This window comes from Lynx rufus, unplaced genomic scaffold (genome assembly GCF_022079265.1).
Source record: "Lynx rufus isolate CCGP_SWC_20201006 ecotype Redwood Valley unplaced genomic scaffold, mLynRuf1.p SCAF_3, whole genome shotgun sequence".
Classification (NCBI taxonomy): Eukaryota; Metazoa; Chordata; class Mammalia; order Carnivora; family Felidae; genus Lynx; species Lynx rufus.
Window position 1 is genome coordinate 64,869,891 of NW_025814845.1, and position 23,829 is coordinate 64,893,719.

The 23,829-nt window shown below is 38.3% G+C and overlaps 1 protein-coding gene and 1 long non-coding RNA gene across 23 annotated transcripts in view; both read right to left on the reverse strand.

Annotated features, from left to right (window-relative positions):
* Positions 1-9,586, reverse strand: part of SEC31A (SEC31 homolog A, COPII coat complex component) — a 72,144-nt gene extending 62,558 nt beyond the window's left edge. For 7 of the 19 annotated variants that reach the window (XM_047090755.1, XM_047090760.1, XM_047090753.1 and 4 more), the window contains exon 1: positions 9,485-9,586. The gene's annotated coding sequence lies outside the window, so the exon portion shown is untranslated. The other 12 variants (XM_047090763.1, XM_047090761.1, XM_047090756.1 and 9 more) reach the window with 4 other exon arrangements.
* Positions 9,587-11,566: 1,980 nt separating this feature from the next.
* On the reverse strand, positions 11,567-20,369 carry LOC124520690 (uncharacterized). 4 transcript variants are annotated; one of them, XR_006964369.1, is made up of 7 exons: positions 20,109-20,369; positions 19,628-19,793; positions 19,188-19,268; positions 16,618-16,691; positions 15,783-15,978; positions 14,318-14,383; positions 11,567-13,256 (listed from the first exon to the last, which is right to left on the reverse strand). It is a non-coding gene; the product is annotated as an uncharacterized LOC124520690 (long non-coding RNA). The 4 variants fall into 4 exon arrangements; XR_006964366.1 differs by lacking the exon at positions 20,109-20,369 and adding an exon at positions 19,991-20,101; XR_006964368.1 differs by lacking the exon at positions 20,109-20,369 and adding an exon at positions 19,974-20,101.
* Positions 20,370-23,829: the final 3,460 nt, after the last annotated feature.

Consider the following 23,829-nt stretch of genomic DNA (forward strand, 5'->3'; position numbering starts at 1 on the left):
CATTTAGTTATAATTAGATAGTATGTAGCCTTTTGAGATTGGCTTCTTTCACTTAGCAACAAGCATTTAAAATTCCTCCCTGTCTTTTTGTGACTTGATAATTCATTTCTTTTTATCATGGAAAAATATTCCATTGTATGGAGGTACCATGAATTAGTAGTCACATTTATCATTTTTTAAAAAATGGTTTCTGAATTTTGATTAACTACAAAGGCCTTTTGCATGCCAAAGTTATAAAGAAATTCACCCATATTTTTCTTCTAGGCAAATTCATTTGTGGCTTTTCTTTTAAATTTTGACTCAGGTCCTGGTATACGATGTATGTTCATAGTTTATTTTTTTATTACAACAAAACTATTGAAAAGTCTCTTTTTCCTACTAATTTTAAGATAATCACTTTTATCATGTACTAAGTTCCTATATTTAGGTTTATATTCCTATAGGTATTATGATGTAGATTAGGATTTATATTCCTGTATATATTTAGGTTTATTTCTGGATTTCCATTCCTTATGTCCATCTGCTGTTTATTTACATGCTAGCACTCCACTGTTTTAAATACTAAGGCTTTATAGAAGTATGATTCCAATAACCTCTATCCATTGCTTTTTTTCCACCCTATTTTTTTTTTTTTGCTATTATTACTGTTTATTTTACTACATAAACTTCAGAATAGTTCTTGTCTAATTCCAGAAAAAAAGAGAATGTTAATATGTTTCCTGACTCTGCATCAAATTAATAAACTTATGGTCAGGGACGCCTGGGTAGCTCAGTCGGTTAAGCATCTGACTTCAACTCAGGTCCTGCCCTTGTGGTTAGTGAGTTCAAGGCCCACATTGGGCTCTGTGCTGACAGCTCAAAGCCTGGAGCCTACTTTGGATTCTGTGTCTCCTTTTCTCTGTGCCCCTTCCCCACTCATGATCTCTCTCTCTCTCTCTCAAATATAAACATTTAAAAAAATTAAAAATAACAATAAATTTATGGAGAAATTGACATAATGCAGAATCTTCCCAATAAGAACATGTTGCCTTTTAAGTTTTCTTTTTTTATCTTTCAGTATTATTTTAAGCTTTTTGACATATTGGGTTTGTTTATTCCCAAGTATTTTATGTTTTGGTTTGGTTTGTAAATGTGGCTCACCCCTAACCCACCCCTATTACATAGACTGTCTTCTTGTTATTGTTATACAAAGGCTAGTGGTATTTGTACTACCATATTAAACAGTAGCAATAACAGTGGGATTTCTTGTTCCTTTCTTTAGTGGAAAAGCCTACTATATCACCATGGAGCATGACTTTAGGATTTGAAATACACATACATATGCACATATAAATATATATAATGTAAGGAAATTAGCCATTGATTACTGTTTTATTCAATGCTATTTATAAAGACCAGGTATTAAATTCTGTCAAACGCTTTTTATTAGGTAATCAGAATGAACAGATTCTTCTTCTTAGGTCTATCACTGAAACAAATTATACTAACAGATTTCTTAATATGGACCATCTTTTTGTACCTTGAATAAACTTCTCATGATGTATTTCTACTAACATGTTGCTAGATTCCATTTGTTTAACAGAATTTTGCTTCTAGAGTTGTGAGACTGAGTCTATTCTTCTTTTGTGCAATCTTGTCACGTTTTGATACCAATGTTGTAACACTTGAGTCATAAAAAGTTTTCCTTCTTTTTCTATGCTCTAAAACAACTTCAATAACAGCATTGGAATTATTGGTTCTTCAAAGATTTAGCAGAATTCTCTCATGAAACATGTGGGCTGGGTACTTTTGAAGGTCTTTTATGGAAATTGATCTATTTGAATTTCCTTTATACAAAGTCATTTTTGTAAATTATATTTTCCTATGATAATCCTTTAGTTTTTTTTTCTTTACGGATTTTCTCATTATTTCAGACTTGAACAACACAGACTCACGATTCTTTTAATTTATGCTATTTATGTTTATTAGTCTTTATTACATATATTTGTGTTTTGCTTCCCCCTACCCTCCTCTTAGTAATTGATCAGCTTAGCTAGTGACTTGTTTATTTTCAAACAGCCAATTTAGTAGTTTAGTAGTCCTTTTTGTTTTCTAATTCATCAATTTCTTTTATTTGTATTAATTCCTTCCTTCTACTCTCTTTTCATTTACTTAGATCTTTTCCTAACTTTCTAAGTTAAATGCTTAACCCACTCATTTTTGTTACTTATTTTTTGTAAGTATTTACAGCTTTGAATTTTCTCTGAGTAATGCTTTAGCTAGATTACATATATTTCTTGTATTTTCATCACTATGGTCATCTACATATTTTGCGATTTCCATTTGTAGTCTCCATTGATCCAAGAGTTGACTGAATTTAATATGCAAGTGGAAGGGTCTTTTACTGCATTGTGATTTTTTTTTTTTTTTTATAGTATCTCTCCTTTCTAAAATTTATTGAAGTTTTCTTTGGGGCCTATATAGAAGGTTTTGTAAATGTTTCATGAGATCTAAAAAGAACAGGTACTCTGTTTTCAGGATCAAGATCAATATATATTAATCGAATCTACTCTATTGACTTAATTGTTTAGGTCGTCTACAGCCTTACTGTTTTTCCATTTGATCTGTCCTGGACCAAGAACAGTGAATTAAAGGTCACTACTACTAATGTATTTGTGCTTATTTTTCCTGTTATCTCCTGAAAGTTGCTTTGTTATTTAACACATAGTTATTTGGTTGACAGGTATTCATAATATTAAATGTTCACTGTCAAATACACATTTATAGCTTTGTATAGTATTGCTCTTCATTTTAAATAAGGCTTTGGGTCTGAATTCCACTTTATCTCATATTAAGACCCGTATCAGGGGTACCTGGGTGGCTCAGTCAGTCAAGCATTCGGCTCTTGATTTCAACTCAGGTCATGATCTCCCACTTTGTGGGACTGAGCCCAGCAATGGGCTCTGTGCTGACAGTGCGGAACCTCCTCGGGATTCTCTCTCTCCCTCTCTCTCTCTCTGCCCCTCTCCTGCTCACGTTTCACACTGTCTCTCAAAACTAAATAAATAAAGAGGGGCGCCTGGGTGGCTCAATCGGTTAAGCACCCGACTTAGGCTCAGGTCAAGATCTCGCTGTCTGTGAGTTTGAGCCCTGTGTCGGGCTCTGTGCTGACAGCTCAGGGCCTGGAGCCTTCTTCAGATTCTGTGTCCCCCTCTCTCTCTGCCTTCCCCTGCTCACACTCTGTCTCTCTCTCTCTCTCTCAAAAATGAATAAACATTAAAAAAATTTTTTTAAATAAAGAGAGCTTGTGTGGGAGTGAGGAGAGGGGCGGGGGTGGAGTGGAGAAGAGGCAGAGGGGGGAGAGAGAGAGAGAGAGAGAGAGAGCGCGCGAGCGCGGAGCCCCACACAGGGCTTGATCCCCCATGACCCTAGAATCATGACCTGAGCCCAATCAAGAGTCAGATGCTCAACCGAGTCTTCTAGGTGCCTCTGCCCTTTTCAATTTTGAGCCACTTTGTTTTCACTGGCTGTCTTCAATACAGAAAAAAAAGAAAAATTTCAGATTTTGCTTAGTGATCCAATTTGAACATTTTTCAATAGATTAGCTAATAATGCCATATAAAATTTACTGATATAAGTCTTTTCTTCCTGATTTGACAGGTATGATTGCTTAGTTCTATATTATTTTGCTATGTTTGGTTTTATAATTTAGAAATGTACTTTCCCTGTTGTCCATATTTGTGTATTTATCATTTTTCTGATAATTAGTATGACTTGTATTTTTGTTCTCATAAGTACTTCTGGTTCTATCTTAATAATTTAAAACAATATTATTTAGGGGCATCTGGGTTGCTCAGTCAGGTAAGTGTCTGACTTCAGCTCAGGTCATGATCTCGTGGTTTGTGAGTTCGAGCGCTGCATTGGGCCCTGTGCTGACAGCTCAGAGCCTGGAGCCTGCTTCAGATTCTGTTGACTCCCTCTCTCTCTGCCCGTCCCCACTTGCTCTCTGTCCTGTCTCTCTCAGAAATATATAAGCATAAAAAAAAACCCAGTATTATTTAGTACCATTAATCCTCTATTTCTTTACACCGTAATTACTGTGAGCACTAATGAAATCAGTTTTCATAATCTTACTGCCCCTCTTGTACTCCACAGTTATTACAGTCAATAGTATTATCTTTCTCGGTGTTTACCTTTGTACTGTTAAATATGCTTATACCTCCACTAACTGATTTGTCAGCTTTAAATAACGTCCTTTGACTCCCAGCTATTACAGATGAGGCAACCCATTAACTTATTCTACCTCCAATTTTTTTCTTACTTCCCACTTCTCTTAATTTTTTAGTTTTATAATGAATTCCTACATTATCAGATATTGAACATATACACTTTATTCTTTCTTCCTCATTCCCACCTTTGTTTTAGTCTCGGGTTTACAGTTAAATATATTCAATGCTCTCCAAGAGTACTTTTGCCAGCTTTCTCATTCATTTCTAGAGAATAAAGTTCATCCTCCAGTAGTTTCCTTACGAGGGCCTAAGACTAACGATATGCCCTGGGTCTTACATGTTCAAAGTGTTCATACATGAAGAGTATTTTACAGATGATAAAAATGAAGGCACAGAAAGATTAAATAATTTGTACGTGCTAGCAAGGGACACAGCCAAAACTCGAACTCAGAAGTTTACTTCCAGAGTCCAAGCTCTTACTTGTTACCTTAACAAATTCAGGTATTCGATTTTAATCATAGAAGGCATGCTAACATTTAGAAGAAATACTGACAAAACAACTAGGATGCAGGAGGACAATGAGAGAAGGAATGTATTTTAGAAACTGTGCTAGGTTAGGCAAGAGTGGATTAGGAGGTTGCATCACGTGGTTAAAAGTAGTAGAGCCTTTGGAGTCAACACTGGATTTGACTGTTGGCTGTGCTACTTATGATACTTTGGACACACTGTTTAACCTCTCTGAGCCCCACTTGTAAAATAGGGACAAAAGAGACTACTTCATGGGATGTTGTGAAACTTAAATGAGATGATATATTTGAAATACGAGGCCAAACACAGTGCCCAGCACATAGGTTAACATGAGTTTTAATATGCTAACTACTTTTTAAAATTATTACTATCATGAGATTAACCAAGAAAACCATACATCTAGTTTCCTAAGACTATTCTGAAAAAAAGGGCAAAATCTCAATTTTCTAAGAAGTGAAAAAGAGGCCTATTTTCTATATATGAAATGTCCTCTTCCTCTGAGCCAACTGTCTTTAATAACGAGTTCAAGTCCCAGTTCCTTCATAAGTACCCTAATGATCCAATACACAATTATCTAAATAATCTCTTAACTGTCTATACCACTTTAAACATATTATAATAAAGTATCTTATTCTATCTTAAAACTTTATAACACTCTATTAGTACCTATTGTTACATCTTTTTCCACTGCCTTTTCACCAACTGTTTTATATAGCATCTTGTCTCACTAACTAGACAAATAATGTCTTTTTTCAATAAAAAATTACAACTTTTACCCTTTCTGGACTCAAAATTGCTTAGCACAGGGTGAAGTAGATACAAAGCTTTGCTTGTTCAATTTTAAATGTTTATTAGGGAAATACAAAAAGAGTGATGAGCTAGAAAGATTACTTTCAGGTAAAACATTTAATTTTTAAATTCTTTTTTTTTTAATTTTTTTTAACATTTATTTATTTTTGAGACAGAGAGAGACAGAGCATGAAGGGGGGAGGGGCAGAGAGAGAAAGAGACACAGAATTGGAAGCAGGCTCCAGGCTCTGAGCCATCAGCCCAGAGCCCGACGCGGGGCTCGAACTCACGGACCGTGAGATTGTGACCTGAGCCGAAGTCGGACACTTAACCGACTGAGTCACCCAGGCGCCCCTAATTTTTAAATTCTTAAGTGTTTAAAAGAAAAAAATAACTTTACTAACTTTAACTTTTCTTATTTAAAAACTAGGGAGGGGCACCTGGGTAGCTCAGTCAGTTAAGGGTCAGAATTTGGCTCAGGTCATGATCTCATGGTCCATGAGTTTGAGCCCCGTGTTGGGCTCTGTGCTGGCTGCTTTGAATTCTGTGTTTCCCTCTCTCTCTTTGCCCTTCCTCTGCTCTCGCATTCTCTCTCTCTCAAAAATAAATAAACATTAAAAAAAAAACCACTTTTTTTTTTAATAGGGAAAAATACTACTAGGGTAAAAAGAGGTTTTTTAAAAGGGTAAAAAAGTTTGTTTTAAAAAAAGATTTTATAAAGTGTCTTAGAATAATTTCTAAAAGTGAAAACAAAACAACCATGTATATTAAAAAAAAAAAAAAACAACTGAACTACAGTATGTCTAAGAGCAAAGGTACAACAGAGGATACCTGATTCATGAACACTTAGTTAATGTGTAACATTTACTGAAAGAGAAAGAGACAAATTCATAAGCACATAAAATGGTTAAGTGGAAATTCAAAACATTTATAAAAGTCTACTTCTTGTCCTTAGCACTTAATGTTCCACTAGATGCAGTTCCACTTATTAACTTGTACTGAACACAAGGCTTCAATACCAGCTACTTTTTTTTCCCCCCAATCACTACAACAATGGCCTGGAACTACCTTACGTGGTCTGAATCTAATTAAATAAGAATACCATAATCTACCCACTGCAATCATTCTTAAAACACTAAGACTGCTATGAAAATACAACTTGCATATTTCCTTTCCTTAGAAATGATCATTTAGTTGTAATTAATTTTCTTAAAAATCTGAAGAAGGCTTAGATTAAACCAAGTGTACTTCCCCGAATGAAGACTAGATTAAACCAAGTGTACTTCCCCGAATGAAGACTTGCTTTAAAAGCTTTGTGCAATTTTTTTTCAATATCAAATGTGATAAGAATTCACACTATGCAGGCTTATTTCATTCAAGACTATTTTACACAGAACAAAATCATTCTTATAACACAAAAAGAAAAGTGTGAGGACAGTGGCTTGTTCACATATGACATCTATAAGACAATATCTATGGCGTAACAGTTTAGGGTATGGAGTCCAGAGCCAAACCCTCAGTTTAAATCCCAGCTCCATCATGTCCTAGGCTCTGGCTTTAGGCATGTACCTTTACCTGTTGTGTGCCTTGGCTACCCATTTGGTAAAATAAGTATAATAAAAGTATGTATAAGAAGGGTTGTTGTGAGAATTAAATAAGGCATTACACAGAGGCCTTAGAACAGTGCCTGGCACATAGTAAATGCATGCCTGTAAATGTCAGCTACTGCAAAAGTCACAATTTAAAATGCGTATCCCAAAGAATACACCTGAAGAATAATTTATGTTTCAGACTAGAACTCTTATTTTTTTGTCCAAGTTTCTCCCTACAACATGCACGTAGTTAAATGCATGCAATTTAGTGGAAGCTTTTCTCTTTCCGCTCATTTTCTAGTTGCTAATTTTGTAAAGCAATACTAAACTCCAACAGTACTATTTTCTCAAACATACCAATCTTACAATGCTCCATACAGAGATGACCCATTCTTCAGAAAGTAAAAAGTAGAAGAGTTTATGGAAATGGAAATTCTGACTCTCAAACCAGGAATACAATCTCTAGTTGGGACTGCCTTATTAAAAATCCATCTTGTGTGGGCAAATATCTCACCATGGATGGACAAATTTGTTCTAGAGGATTTATTGTTATCGATGTTCTAAGGCTCATTTCACTCAACCAAAATCACATCAAAGTGCCAACTGTGCACTGAACTAAATGGTGTCATACTTATCTAGAATCTAATAAATAAAACATTTTGAACTAAAATTAACCGAAGAATGACAACATTTCTGGGGCGCCTGGGTGATCCAGTCAGTTAAGTGACTGACTTCAGCTCAGGTCATGATCTTAACCGTGTGTGGGTTTGAGCGCCTCATCGGGGTCTGTGCTGACAGCTCGGAGCCTGGAGCCTGCTTCGGATTCTGTGTCTCCCTCTCTCTCTGCCCCTCCCCCGCTCATGCTCTGTCTCTCTCTGTCTCAAAAATAAAATTAAAAACGTTAAAAAATAAATAAATAAATAAAACATTAAAAAAATTTTTATAAGAATATTTCTAAAAACACTGTAAAAATCAATTTAATAATACCACTTGACAAGAATTTCTAAACTTCATGAAATTACATACAAAATTCTGTGTGTATTTTTTAAAGTAGGCTTCTTTAAGTACCCCCACACAGGGCTAGAACTCACCACCCTGAGATCAAGACCTGCTGAGATAGACGCTCAACCAACTGAGCCATCCATAAGCCCCTGTGCAGTGCATTTTTCTAGGAAGGTGATCCAATGCTTTCCTCAGGTCCTCAAAACGGACTGTAATTCCAAAAAATTAAGAATCACTGCTCTTTACAGTTACAAATTTCTTTCTTTTCTTACGATATTAGTTTCAAAAAGAACCTATGTATCTAAAATTAGGCAATATAATTCTTAATCCATTCCAATGTCACATTTCCCAAACAACCTTGGATGTGTGTAACATTAATTCACAACTACAAAAACACTTCAGGTTATCCAAAAGTTGTTAGAGTCTACAAACCTTCCCCAGGTCTATTTAATCAAGAGAAAGAGCACAGAAGAACCACTAAAAAACGATGAGTAAACTTCAGCCAATCCCAGAACAATCAGTATGTACAGAAAACGTAGGACGGTATGATAGAAGAGCAAGGCTCTGATATTGATTGAATACAGTTACAATTATCGACAAACACAATCACATTTCAGTTTTCTGTAGTTAGAAAGCAGTTTTGGAGAAAGGATTTATCACAGACCATCACTGCAACTTCAGAAAGACTAAATAAAATTAGTTGCTTATGCTCACATAAAAGTTCATAATGCCCACAAGCCCACGCAATATTTTGATTTATTTTTCACCTGTCCTGTAACTTGATCTCTCATCATAATAACTTATTAGCAAAAACATACAACACTTTTTGACATTTCCTTCGAGGAATAGACGGCAACTGGTAACTATCCTTAAAATAATCCAATCCTGGTTCAATGACAGTAGCTTCCAGTTAAAAACCTATGAACCTTTAAATCTGGCAACAGTTCAAATACAAACAAAAAAATCATAACCAAACTAAAATGAACCAAAGTGATCCTGAGGTTTGCTTCCTTCCCTCGCCCTTGGGGCCCGCACCTCTTTGTGCACAAGGGTGTGAGTGTCCTCTGACCTCAGACCCCCGTTACCGGACCTGGCACGACACCCTGTCGCAAGCCTCAGGGGAGCTCCTGCTCAGCAGTGGAAACGTTGGCGGATGTGGATCCGCGCGATCCCCGAAGCAGCCGTGACGCCAGGCGTTATCCAGACGGGCCCGAAACGAAGATCAGGGACGCGCCGCCACCACAGACCGGGCCGCAGGCTGACGGGGACCAGCGGAGGCCGATGCCACGGTCGTAGCTTTTGCCTGTGCTCCACCTCAAGGCCCGAGGACCGGCGAAGAAGACAGGGAGGAATAGGCAGACACACCTTGTGGGGACCCTCGGCGACCGGTTCCTGCGTTAGCGCGACGCCCGTCGGACTCTCCCAGCATTCGCCGCCGCCCCTCCTCCCGCCCCAAAGCCACCTCCACGTTCCGCTTCAACGTGGCAGCCACAGCCCCGCCCGGGCGGCCCGCGGACGCTTCCGGGAGCGACGCCTCGCCCCGCCCACTTCGGCGCGCTCCCCTTCACGGCATTTCCGGGAGGGGTGGCAGGCGGGCGTGGAGAGCGTGTAGGTGGCGCGGGCTTGTGAGGTTGGGGGGACCCGTACTGAAGGGCGGCGTACAGGTTGAGGATGCGGTGACCCGGCATACGCGAAAAGAAAAAAAAAAACAGGTCCTGCTGTGCTGGGTGTAGCTATCTGTTCGAAGAAGGGCCGAGGCCTGCAAGAATGCCACCTAGATTTAGTCCTGCGAGACATCGGCAGCCTCCGCGACACTGCCAACACTGGACAAATCACTTGGAAATGGGACTGCACGGCCCTAATTGCAGAAACTAATTTGTGATTGGGTTGGTTAAAAGTTGTTCTACAGTATTGCTTTTGAGGACTTCAAAACCAAGTGATCTGACTATACCCGAGGTCTGTTGTGGACAGTGTTGTTACTCCAGAGGCATAGTGGAGCCAAGTAGTCCAGTTAGCATCATATGGCACTATTTTTTTTTATTTTTTTTAAATTTTTTTTCAACGTTTTTTATTTATTTTTGGGACAGAGAGAGACAGAGCATGAACGGGGGAGGGGCAGAGAGGGAGACACAGAATCGGAAACAGGCTCCAGGCTCCGAGCCATCAGCCCGGAGCCTGACGCGGGGCTGGAACTCACGGACCGCGAGATCGTGACCTGGCTGAAGTCGGACGCTTAACCGACTGCGCCACCCAGGCGCCCCCATATGGCACTATTTAAGATGTACTAGGGTTTGCCCTTAGTCACTGGGCTTCGCCAGACCCTGGCTTCGAATTAGTGTATTGTCTGGATGTCGTTTTTAGTTTAGGAATTGTTTTACAGCAAAGTAAAACCGGAGGAAAAGTACTTATAAACAATTAGAACCTGGATTCAACCCAGGTCTCCTAACTTCTAGGCCAGTTCTCTAACCGTTACACCGAAGAGTCAACCATCTCTTTAAAGTTTTTTCTTAAATTTTCTTTTTTACATTTATTTTTGAGAAACAGAGTAAGACAAAGCGTAAGCGGGGGAGGGGCACAGAGAGGAGACAGAATTGGAAGCAGGCTCCAGGCTCTGAGCAGGTGGTCAACACAGAGCCTCATGCTGGGCTTGAACCCACGAACCATGAGATCATGACCTGAGCTGAAGTCGGATGCTAACCAACTGAGCCACCCAGGTGCCCCTCAAGTTTTTTCTGAAGTGCCTTCACTTCTAGGTATCAGAGTAGGCACATTTTTGCGCTCCCACTGCACGCTTTCACACACCCTTTTAGTGTCTTATACTTACAGTTCAATTTGAAAAGGAAGTTTATTTCTCTAGTACAGAAATAGACCAAACGGATTACTTAGGCTACAGCAGCAAATTTCTAGTGTCCTACAAATCCATTTTTACTTACAGCTGCAAGGACTAGTTTACCTATAGATGCCAATGAAAAATCCAACTTAGAAGTGGGCCCATCACTTGAATCAACCGAAAACTTAACTCCCTACTGCCCCAACCCCAGAAGACCCCCGACTACCTGTAAATGTACATCAGTATGGAGAAAGGGCTCATTAGAACAACTTACCAAAAAACTCAAATGATTCAAGCAGTGGTTACATTCTTTGGTATCATTTAATGTACTATATGTTCCTATTGCAGAAGTCAAACTACAAACTTCCCTGCTCCCCACCACCCCCTTTTGTAGACTGTGAGGTATGAACAGTATTTCATGACTGGAACACAGCCACTTTCAATGGTCTCTGTATTGCCTATGGCTGTTTTTGTGCTCCATGGACAAAACTGAGTAGTTGCTAGAGACCATTAAAGAGTCTGCAAAGCCTATTCACTGTATGGCTGTATTTTTAAAAGAAGTTTGCCAATCCCTATCTATTAGGATTTGCCTACAAGTCAAAGTATGAGACATACAGTATTGTATAAATTTTTATTTCAAAGCCTTGTTATAGTAGCATGCATACAAAGACAGTATGAAAACTGTCATAATATAACTGGTAATCTAAGGGAAAAGTGTATTTGTTTCTAGACTTGATATATCTGGTTAAATATAAAGAGTTCCTAGTTTGTTTTAAATAGAGGGAGTTCTCACTTGGACTATGAAAGCTGAAACCACGCAAAGCACAATCTGATTGTTCTATAACCTTAAAATTTGTCCAAACATTAGAAACTGATTTTGGTTGAAATATAAAAAATAAAATATTCAAAACATTAGAAACATTGAAAATTAGAATGTTTTATTTCTTTATAAACAAGTCTCAAGTAGTTTGAACAGTGCTTGCTTTCTCATATAACTTACAATATGGAGCAAGCATCTTTCCTATGCCTTGGCAAACTGTCATCCTCTTTTCTGAGTTTGATCTGTTTCTAACGTTTAATGCTTTGCACAGTGTCATGAAACATCTCAGAGTTCCTTTAATGTGGTTTTTCACCTGAATCACTTCCTCCAAATGTATTCATCCTTCACAACACACAACTGCTTTCCTCATTTATAACTATGTTCACCTTCACTAAATTCTTCTGGCTATATATCCAATTTTAGTGTATGTGCTGCTGAAGCAGCACCTTCTGGCTGTATATCCAGAACTACTTCCTGAATGGCAGCAGTGTAAACATTCCCACAGTCATATCTTCCGGAACTCCATTTACATTCCAGCCAAATCCTATGAAGTTTTGCACAGTAGTCTCATACCACTGTGCAAAGCAAGGATTGCCTGTGATTCTTGGAACATGGGTGCAAATTTCCCAGTAGCATCCTTATCTGAACATGCAGCTTCACCAGTGGAACATTATTCCATTCACGCCGACCTCCAAACGATGCTTAACCTTAACCGACTGAGCCACGCAGGCGCTCCAGACTTCTGAACGATGCAACCAGCCTTTCCCAGCAAAAAACGTTCTTTTTTAGTCTCCTGGTAATTACCATTTTCCTTCAGTGCAGCAACTAACCTCAACACTCTGGCCTGAATGCTAGCCAAACTGATTAGGATTTTTTATTACAGTCCTCCATCCAAAGTAGAAGCAAGCACTCCATTTCAACTGTAAGTGGCTTTCTGTTCCTAGTGTAATTTAAACTAAAAAATGTTGAAGCAACTTTACTTTGCTTTTTATATTCCTCGAACTTTTAAACCACAGTTTCTGCTGCAGCTTTATGTAGGCCTGGGTCTCGTCTCGTCTTCACTATGCTGTCGCCATTTTCAAATCCAATTTCACTTCCAGTGTTAAAAATCACTTGTTTCTTTGCTGCCCTGCCAATTCCCTCTTCTGATTATCCAGTTTTGTACAATGTTGCATGGGTTTATTACTGGGAAACAAGTAAGCAATACAACTACATGCTTTACTCTGTGAACTAATAGATGTTTAGTGATCAATCACCAAGAGACTTTGAAAGATGTGATGTAACTGGTTACTGACCATGATGCACATCTTTTATAATGCATAATCAGTTGTGGAATAAAGAGCTAGCAACAAAACTTATGCAACAATTCAGTTACTATTGTATCTGAAATCACAACTGTGTTGTAGGAGGATTGGTGTTATTTAACTAAACTGTGAAAACTGATCTTCATGTATAATGGAACGGTGCAAAGTAAGGACCACCTGTATCTAAAAAGAAAAACTTATATTAGTTCACAAAATAATCAACTTTTAATCCAATTTAGTTAACTACTAGCCAAACTTAACCATAGATCAAAATAGAAACTGAAGATTTTCTCAAAGGAATGTTAGTTCCAGAGTGAATTCCCACTGGAGATGGAAAAATGTTTGGAGACAAGGTAATACAGAATTCTTCAAATTAGCATTTGCAGACAGTCCAAAGACATCCTTTTGAGAACTTAGGCCCCTTCCCTCATTTCAACAATTTTGAGGTCTGCAAAAGAGTAAAGTTCTGGACAACTCTACTGTTGTCCTGATTATAAAGCTTTATAATCATCACAAAGCACAAGACTGTATGTATTTACAACTTATTCCACACCAGCCAGTACCATGTTTTCTCCTGTGTAACAGTAGCATCCATCCCATTTAATGTTTTGTCTTTGAATGCACTTATTTTGTAAATCTTTTGATTAAGGCCCGTCAACAAAATTTATATCAACTTTTATGTTTGTAGAAATTTATGAAATAGAAAATAAACTTAAATCAATACTGAGTATTTGCAAGAATTTTTCCTCTTTATATTCCTCAAATTTGAAACACCCCAAGACAACATGCCTAATTAGTGACAGATTAATCTGGTATTAAATTTGAGATTCCCAGCTTCTAACCACCTACTTATCTACTGTTCTTGAATAAAGATTAAGTTATAGGATGGTCATTCAGTGGCATATCAAAGAGTCATTTATAGGACATACAAAAGTTCAGCAAATTTAAACCCTGGAATATATGATCTCTAAGAACCTCAGAGGCTGAATTACACCATTATTTTTGAGAAAAGATAATCATCAAGGTTAAAAGTCCTGACCCCAGCCACCCAATTGCCTATCCTGCATCAAATCTATTGATTCAGAAAATTATCTTTGAAATCATATTCTTGTTATCTTTGAAAAATGAAAAAATAAGGAAAAAAATTTAATTGAGTACAATGTCCACATTATGCTCAAATATCAATTTTTTGCTCAAATCTGATTGTCCTTTTGTCAAAACTAGCAAATTTATAAACCACTTACCTTACTATATAAATGTTCAAATTCTTTATCAGATAAATCTGACAAAAACACCCTTCAATTTCATTCCTAAAACAGGAACACATTTACAAGTAAATCAATATACAAAAAAATTACATCGTATCTATAATTTTTTTCTCCCACTAGGATTTTCTTTTTCCATTATGTCCTCATCCACATACATTAATCACAACAGATCATGATGTGAACAGCAGTGGAAAAGTTTAATCATTGGACATTTATATTTTCTTCCTATTTTCAACTTGAGCTTTAGTCATAAGTTTTTCATTGTTTAGCCCTTTTTAAAGAACACATAATATATACACATTTCTATAAATTTTAATTTTCATGAACCGGTAACACCTCCAATTTTACTTCCAATTGGAAAAATCATACCAAAGATAATCTCAAGTGTATCATTTAACTACTTCGCACAGATTACCTTATGCTAACTTAGAAATGTCTTAATATTAAGCTTGACATAGAAAGGGTAACCATACCTAATACAAACACATCCCAAAACTGGTTGTATCTTGTTTTTTACGTAATGCTTTTTGTTATTACACAAGGTCTCCAAAATAACCAGAAGCACTTAAGCTTTAAAGGAAAAGAGTTGTCACTGCTAACAAAGAACTTTTAAGCAGCAATTAAGGGAACAGAAGACTCAAAAGATTACAAATCTCAGGCACAAATTAGAATTCTACCAATTAGGGGCATTCTGCTCAGAATGCCCCAATTAGGGGCTTGGCAAAGTCTGTATTTTGCACATCAAGAGAGATAAAAGACCGTGGTGGGAGGGGGGAGCAACAGAAAGAAAAGGAAATATACTCACCAAACTGGATAAATATCAAGCTTTTGAGGAAAAGGACAAATCGCTCTAAAGCTGCTGCTGTGTATTTATACCTTTATTCCATCCAATGTCAAATATATGTGTAAGTGCCTTTAAGTAATTGGATTGCATTCCTTAGAAAACTCTAAACAGAAATTTCAACCATTCCAAGTCAGTCTGCACCCCAAGCAAAATACCAGGGATAGGGGTACTCAATTTCTATCTATAGTCTACTTCCAGCTTCTCTAACCACCTTCACCTAAGGAGGAGTTGGGAGAGGAGAAATGGGTCCAAGAAAAAAAAACATATATGATCAAAGTCCAATATTCTCTATCTATAAAATAAGCTTTCTTATATATTCTCTAGAAAATTTCCAATAGGAGTGGCATCACTTATGGAATTTATATATTCACGGGCAAGAAACCGTGCATCTTAGAAATGAGAGCACTTATTTGAATACATATGCTCTCATACTTCTCATTACCTGACCAGAGGGTCTAATGTTAAATCTCTTGATTCAATAAATTGAAGCAGTTTAAAAAAAAAAAAAAAAGAGTAAAGGGTGATAGTCAGCCTCCAAGATGGTCCCCAATGATCTCCCACCTCTTGGTATTCACACCCTCATATGTGTCGACTTACATGTTAACTTGGCATTTCTCTCTTGGATCATTCCCTCTGGGGAAAGATAGTTGTCATGTTGCGAGAGTTCTCAGGCAGCCTATGGAGAGGTTCTCATGGTGAAGCACTGAAGTCTTCAGTCAACAGCCATCAAGAAACCAAGGCTTGCCAAGTGAGAGCCCAGAAGATGATGTCTCTCTGCTTTGCCCTCCTCCCACTGTAAGATAAGTGTTGTTGTAAACTACTAAGTTTTGAATAACTTTTACATAGCAATAAATAATTCATACAGAGGGTCACAATCCATATTCAAAAAGCAAAATGTACAACTTATGAATTAGCTGGAAAGGTCTGAAGTTTTAGGAAAGGGTCAGATTCGGGAACAGTTTTTAAGTTGGCCACCAATAATTTCAAAACCCGAAGGCTTTCTGAATGAAACGGTGAAAAATTCAGCAAGAATGTAAGTCAGTTACCAGAAATACATTTTAATACAACAGGACAATAAATAAAGGTTCTAGTAGAAATAAGAATCTGACAAAAGAGTAGGTGTTCAACAAGGAAGACACCAGTCCTAGAAGGCAAAAGGTCTATTTGCTTTCCTAGGGTTGTTGTGAGAAATACATTTGTTTATAAAACAAACTTGTGTGTCTATACAATGCTTAGCACAATGCCTGGCACGTAGTCGTTCAAGAAGCATTAGTTGTTCTTTTTTCTCCAAGTGACCAAATTAATAAAATTCTGTAACAGGAAATTAGATTTCACCAAAGTCTTCGTAAATCTTTACTTAGATAATCTGCCATTTCCAACGCACTACCATTGTTCTGGGAACACTTAATACATTTAAAAAAAGATATACTACCTCCCCTGTATATCTGGAGTGATTATCTTTGAAGTCCCAGGAATCTTTTTCCAACATCTCCAAGAATGTAATTCCTAAAAAGAGATATTTTCTTTTATATTACAATGCACAACAGTCCATGCATTTTCCCAATATCTTTAATACAGTTTACATATCCTCATTAATGTATTCAATAATCACAACGGTTCATTATGTGAACAGCAGTGAAAAGGTTTAATCACTGGATATGAAGTTATTGGAAGAAGCAAAGACAATCAAATGATTAAACTGAGAACCTCAACGTCACTAGTAAAACAGTAAAAAACAGCAACAAAAATGCACAAGTTATAAACGAACATAAAGATACATAACTACAACTAAAAAAAAAAGCATGCTTTTATGAGGAATTACCTATTTCCCTATCCAGGAGTACATTAAGAAAACCTAGACCCCTTGTGGCTTCCATAAAGTGAGTTTTCATTTAACCAGTTTACATTTAAGTACATCTGTTTTGCAGCATAGCAGTTTTCAGTAACTCATTTGTAATTAATAATTTCAAGAATGCTTTCAGAATAATGTGAGAGCCACGGTTTCATCTATCCTTGGGCAGCCACAATATCTGGAATCCACTTAAAAGAAAATTAAAATAAAAAACCCTTCCCTCTGAACTCTGATGCTGAACTGGAAGCAGGGGTACTTTCAACTCTAACTTAAGAAAATGAAAAATGAGATTGGGGCACCTGGGTGGCTCAGTTGGTTAAGTGTCTGACTTCAGCTTAGGTCATGATCTCGTGGTTCGTGGGTTCGAGGCCCACGTTAGGCTCTGTGCTGACAGCTCAGAGCCTGGAGCCTGCTTCGGATTCTGTGTGTCCCCCTCCATCTGTCCCTCCCCCACTCATGCTCTGTCCCTCTCTCTCAAAGATAAACATAACAACAAAAAAAAGAAAATGAAAAATGAGAGCCTGCACCTGGGGCTTCCCTCCCACCCAGCTACTCCCACCTGCCCTCTGTACCGTTTAGCAGCTTATGAGCTCAGAGCTCCACTTCCTATCTGTAATGTCTAGCACCCACCAGGCTTGCTCTTTTAATATACCCTACGGTAGTGTCCATTTAAGTTACCCTTAAGGGGTGAGAGGAGGGCACAGGAGTACTTTCCAGGTACTGATTACTATTTTAGAACTTATCCAATTGCACAGATTTTGAGTACTCAATGCTTTTTCTTTTTCCTACAAGCACTACTTTCACATGCATAATTTTGCTGAACATGAGGTATTTTTCAGGGACATGTATTTGTGTGGTAGAGCCTGAAAAGACAAATTCACCTTACACATTGGTCTCTACATGCAAGGAGCATCCTCTAGCAGGTTCCCTGCAAACCTGGAGTCCTTAAAAATCAGGCAACCACCACGATGAAATACCACTTCACACAAGAACGTAGAGAAAATGGGACCCTCATCCACTGCTAATGGGAATGTAAAATGGTCCAGGCACTTTGGAAAAACAGTTTGGCATTTCCTTGAGGTTAAACATAACACTTAGCATATGACCTAGCAATTCCACCTTCAGGTATATACTCAAAAGAAATGAAAACATATGTCCATACACAAACTTGTACACTAATTTTCACAGCAGAATTATTCATAATAATCCCCCACAATGGAAACAACTCAAATGGTCAACTGATAAATGGTTAAATAAAATTATCATAGCAGTATATACATACAATGGAACATCTTTTGACAATTAAAAAAAAAAATGGAAGTACTCAGGGCACCTGTGTAACTCAGAAATGTCTTGATTTTGGGTCTGGTCATGATCTCACAGCTCGTGAGTTCCCCATACTGGGCTCTGTGCTCACAGTGTGGAACCTGCTTGGGATTCTTTCTCTCTTCCCCTCCCTCTACCTCTCCTCTGTTTATGCTCTAAATCTCTCTTTCAAAATAAATAAGTAAATATCTAAATGAAAGAAGCTGCTTGCAAAAGGCCGTATATTAGTTTTTGATTCCATTTATATGAAATTGTATAGGCAAATCTACATAGACAAAAAAAAAAATAGTGGTTTCCAAGAACAGAGGATAGGGAAGATATAGGGAGTGACTGTTAATGAGAATGTGGTTTTTTTTTGGGGGGGGGAGGGGTGGTGATGAAAATGTCCTAAAATTGATCATGGTGATGACTGCACAACTCTTGAATATACTAAAACTTAATGCACACTTTATATGGGCTAACTGTATGGTGTAGGAGTTATATCTCAACAAAACTGTTACCAAAAAAACAAGGCAACCAATTTTTTCCTTAAAGATAAAACTGTTATGTATTTCTACTTAGCCTCATTTGGGTCTTAACTGGTTGAGTACTAAGAAAGTTTCTAATAGCCTAACAGACTGAAGATAATTTTAATCCAGATCCTACCCTTTGCACGTCTAACATCCAAGCAAGCACACAGCCCATGGTTCAATTTTCCCCAAAGTCATGGACTATCCTCAGGCCACATGACTTTTAAGAAAGGGACATACACAAAAGCTCTGTTAATCTCGTTCAAACAAGATACAAGCATATTATAATGGAAAGCAGATGTCAATAAGTAGTACCTTTTGGCTGGAATCTGGACTAAGAAAACAACAAGGGGAAAAAGACGCAATCTGGCTTGGAAATGTTGGAATCACCCTCGCCTACAGGAGAAGGAAATGAAAAAACTGAATGAAAAGTACAAACTTTTCTGGTTTCCTTAATGGGCCTCCAATGTAAGCAGGAGAGAAAGAAGCCACTTAATATGCTAAGTGTCTCTCCAAAGACAGAAATTATGCCCTATTTTGGCCCCATTTTGTTTCTTCCATGACAATTGAAATCTCATACCGTAAACATATAGAGCTTAACAAAGACATCTTTTGAAGACCTTCTCACTTCTTGAAAACTATCTACAATGCGCCACATCCCAACCCAAATCATTTCATTGCGCTTTCTGTCCTGACCCTCTTACTAATTATATTGACGATTCCCCACTAGACATGTGGTGCCCCAAGGATCTTACCTTGATTCCTTAATTGCCCCACAGTGACAAACGGTCTTGTAGAAAAGGTTCGTTGAATTAAAAAACGACGTATCCCCGTATTAACACTCTTATTCATGCTCCTCCGGGGTCACATATCTAAGGCCAACCATCCCAACAGCTCCTATAATATCGCCACATCAGGGAACTACCAAATAAAATGCAAGGAAATTATATGCCTCTCAGTAGATAATTTATTTGGGGGCCCAATTTTGTCTTTAACATTTCTAGGGTATCGCGTTTATCGCTCTCCCTCCCATCTCTTCACCCATATCCAGTCCCTTTAAGAGTTCGTACCGGAGACCTAACGGCATGCCCCTAGTTTCACCTCAATATTACTCCTACCTCCCCGCTTCGCATTCTCAGGCCTTGCCTCACAAGAACCACGATGGCACCGGATGTAACCGGTGCGTGTTGAAACAGTAGCAAAACTAGACCATAAACAACTAAATCCACTAAGCACCCTGGAACAGAGAGGAGGAGTCGTCAAATGCTCGTCTTAATGTTCTGGGCTCTTCCGATTGGCTGCAGCGACGCGACGTGGCCTGTGATTGGTCACGGCGTCAAGCGCAGCGCCCACGAAGAGGAAGAGTAGGAGTCTTGCACCTTAAGAGCCCGCCTTTTCCGACAAATAAAGGTCGTAGCCGCCGAATCCACGGGCGGAGCTAAATTTATCACGATTAATGCTGTCGTAGGACCACCCAAAGTGGAGCCCCACGTAGCAAGAAGATGACCCGAAGTTGCTCGGCAGTTGGCTGCAGCACCCGGGACACCGTGCTGAGCCGGGAGCGCGGCCTCTCCTTCCACCAGTGCGTGAGAGCAGCCTCCGGCTGTCTAACTCCCAGCACGGCCTGGCGGGCAGTAGGCCAGGGTGGGGCGGGGCCGGGCTTGCGTTGCGCCGTTGACGTGACGTGACGTGCGTAGCGTGGGGGAAAGGAACGAGGGACCTTTGAGAGTTGGTGTTTTTCCTGTCTTTCCGGCTTAGCGTGTGCCTCCAAATTGCTGATTCTCTCTCGTTGCCTACCGCTTACCTAATGGCGTTTAGCAAGGGTTTTTCGAAAGGAGTCATGCTTCTTTTCGGTCGTCTTACTATTTGACGTGAGGAGATGGGAAGGGTGGACAGTTTGGGAGAACTGTTGAAGCGTTCGATTCCATTAGAGTTGTGTGGCTTACCCAGGAACAGGAGTACAGATGGATTTTCACGAATACTGCCTGTTACTGCAAGTTATTTAGTAGAATTGGCTGAGCTCCACAAGGCCGGTCCTATTCTGGCTGGATCTGGTCATGGCAAGGAAGGTACATTGGCTCAAGAGTGGGGTGGGTTTTCAGACCAGTCTAATTCGAACCCACGTCTATAGTCCATCCATGACATACAGTTGATTCAAAGTTCAAGGCACAATGCGAAGTAGAAGAGTAGACAAAAAGAAACGTACTTCAAAAAGAGGTAGTCTGTTAAGGTAATAGATGTAGAGAGTTAAACCACTGACAAAGGACTTTTATGAGAAAATCAAAAGTAGTTTTACGGGACAGATGGTATTTGAGTTGGACCTTGAACTTAGGTTGTAGAGTGGGGGTGGGAGGAAGATAGCGCTTAAATACGAATAACATGGGGAAATGTAAAGGGGTGGAGAGTGCAGATATCAGAGGAGTGGAAAAAGTATCTTGAAGACATTAAAAAAAAATGTCAGGTTAAGGAGTTTCAACTCTGTATGGTAGGCCTTTTGTAGTCATTGTTTTGTGTTGTTCTTTAAATAGGGCTGGTTCCTCCACCTAAGCTGTTAGAATTGTATCTTGTAACCTTTCTTTTCTTCTCTGGGATTTTCCCCCATCAATTAGTTCCTGTTCATTTTAAATTGCTCCCTCTACTGATTACTTGCCTAAAGTCGACATTACTTCCATTTTTAAACAGGCACACAAACTGAGCCTATGTGCACCTCTGCACTACCCTATCACGCTTTCCCTCTATAACAAGGCTCCTCTAAACAGGAACATACACCTATTTTCCTAAGTCCTATTGACTTTTCAACCTATGGTAGCCAGATCACTACTGCTCTAATGCACTGACAAAGGGTCAACAGTAATGTTGCCAAATCTAAGTGAGCACTTCTAAGTCCTCTTAACCTTTTTTTTTTTTTGACTTTTAATTATATCGACTGCTCCGTGAAACTCTCATCTTCATTGGCTTTATTGACACACTCTGTCCAGAGTTCTCTCCTTTTCCTCTAATTTTTTTTTTAAATTTTTTGCTGCCCTGCTTTTCCTGTGCCTTCTTAAGATTCTTTAAGCGAGGAAGAATTCATTTATTGCTTTTATTTATTTTATATATTGAGGACCAAAGTAAGACCTACTTAATTTTAAGAAGAGAAAGTGATGCAATTATTACAGTAGTATACTATGATTCGTCCAGGCTGATTTCTTCCCATTCATTCCATTTTCCTGATTTCTGGAAATGATTTTTCTAAAAATGCAAATTTTATACTAGTTCCCTTAAAAAAGGATTTTAATCCTGGGGCTTTTCAAATGCCTAAAGGCAGAGTCCAAACTCCTCTGTGAAGACTTTTCTCCAATACCTGTCTTCCAACCTGAATTTAATTTCCTCTGTATTTCTGTTATTTTTTATGTGTGCTAAATTAAACACATGCCCTTATGTATGAATGGGAGGGAATAATCTTTGTCTTCCTATGCCTAGGAAGTTGTAAGGAATGCAGAAGAAGGTAGAGACAGGAAAAGGAGTTAGAATACTATGGTGTTAATCGTAGCAACAAAGTTATATTGATCAGAAGTAAGGGTTCAGCAAAAAGGTAATATAGGTTGGAAAGAATTTGTCAACTTGCCATCGCCCAAAGGCGTCATCTTCAGACTTCTTGAACATGGAGCCCTCTCCACAAAGAAATTTGAGTACATGGCCTGATAAATGTGTACTGATTTATAAATTACATATACGAAGTGATGAACTAATATGTATTATGAAACACAAAAATTAAGCGATGCGACAAAACATTATAAAAATAAATTCTAATGTTTTCTTCAAATCTCAGTAGATGAGTGCACACTCCTCTGGTAGCCACTGACCTAAAGGATGGATCCCAAACTTCCTAGCACACACGATCTTTTGTGATCTGGCCTTTAGCCACCCCTCCAGCCCATCCATAACCAGTTCAAGCTACCTCTGTACTCTTCTTTAACCCTCTCCAGTCTACAAATTAACTTATTTTTCAATGCTTTGTCAACCAGTAAGATCCTAGTAGTTATTTTATATCTGTGTTTATGCATTTGCTTGGAGTGGCCACTGTCTGCATGGCAAACTCCTGTTGATACATCAGCTCTAGCTCCAATATTCTGTCTTCTGAAGCCTTCCCCAACATCCTCACCACCATTACCAGAATTGTGAAAGATGTTGCAAGGACACAGGCGAGGGGCTTTGGCTGAAAAGCATGAATCAAAATGATTAAAGGTGTGGAAACTGTTGTTATGAGAATACTGATACTTGGTCAAACACATAAATGGTTAAATATGAGATGGGACTGGCAAGTTTAAAGAAGTGACAGTTTGATTCATTCTCCTTTTATTGGTGTAAAGAAATTAAACAACTTATTTCATAATCAAATATATGTATGATAACTTGGAAGAGTTTTTGCCTGAATTGTAATGAATTCTATTTTTATACTTTTAGCTATGAAACATTTCAAACACATTAGCAGGCAAAGAATAATACATAACAAACACTGATATACCCATCACTAGAATTAAGCAGATGTTAACATTTTGCCTTGTTTCATTTTTTTTTCTTTTCTGTTAGAAGAGAATTAAGTTACCAGGTATAAAGCTTTACCCCTCAATCCTTTCTCTGTCTCCCCAGAGATGACCACTGTAGAAAGGATTTTCCTAGCCACTTTTTTAGAAAATATGATATGCAGAGAGCCCAAGGTAATTTCTGCCAATAGTGTAAAAAAGGCATAGTTAACAGGAGAGAAAACAGATTCTGCATTAGTGTAAACCAATTCATTATTGTGTATATGAAATGATGATTGGTTTGGGATTTTTCTTTTGCCACAGGTGATTTTAGAATAGGGGAACATGAATTCCAATTTCAACTACTATTTACTGGTGGCTATACTTAGTTCTGGTCTTGGTTTCATCTTCAGTAAAAGGTAACCTGTTCGTGCAGAATTTTTTAAAGACTA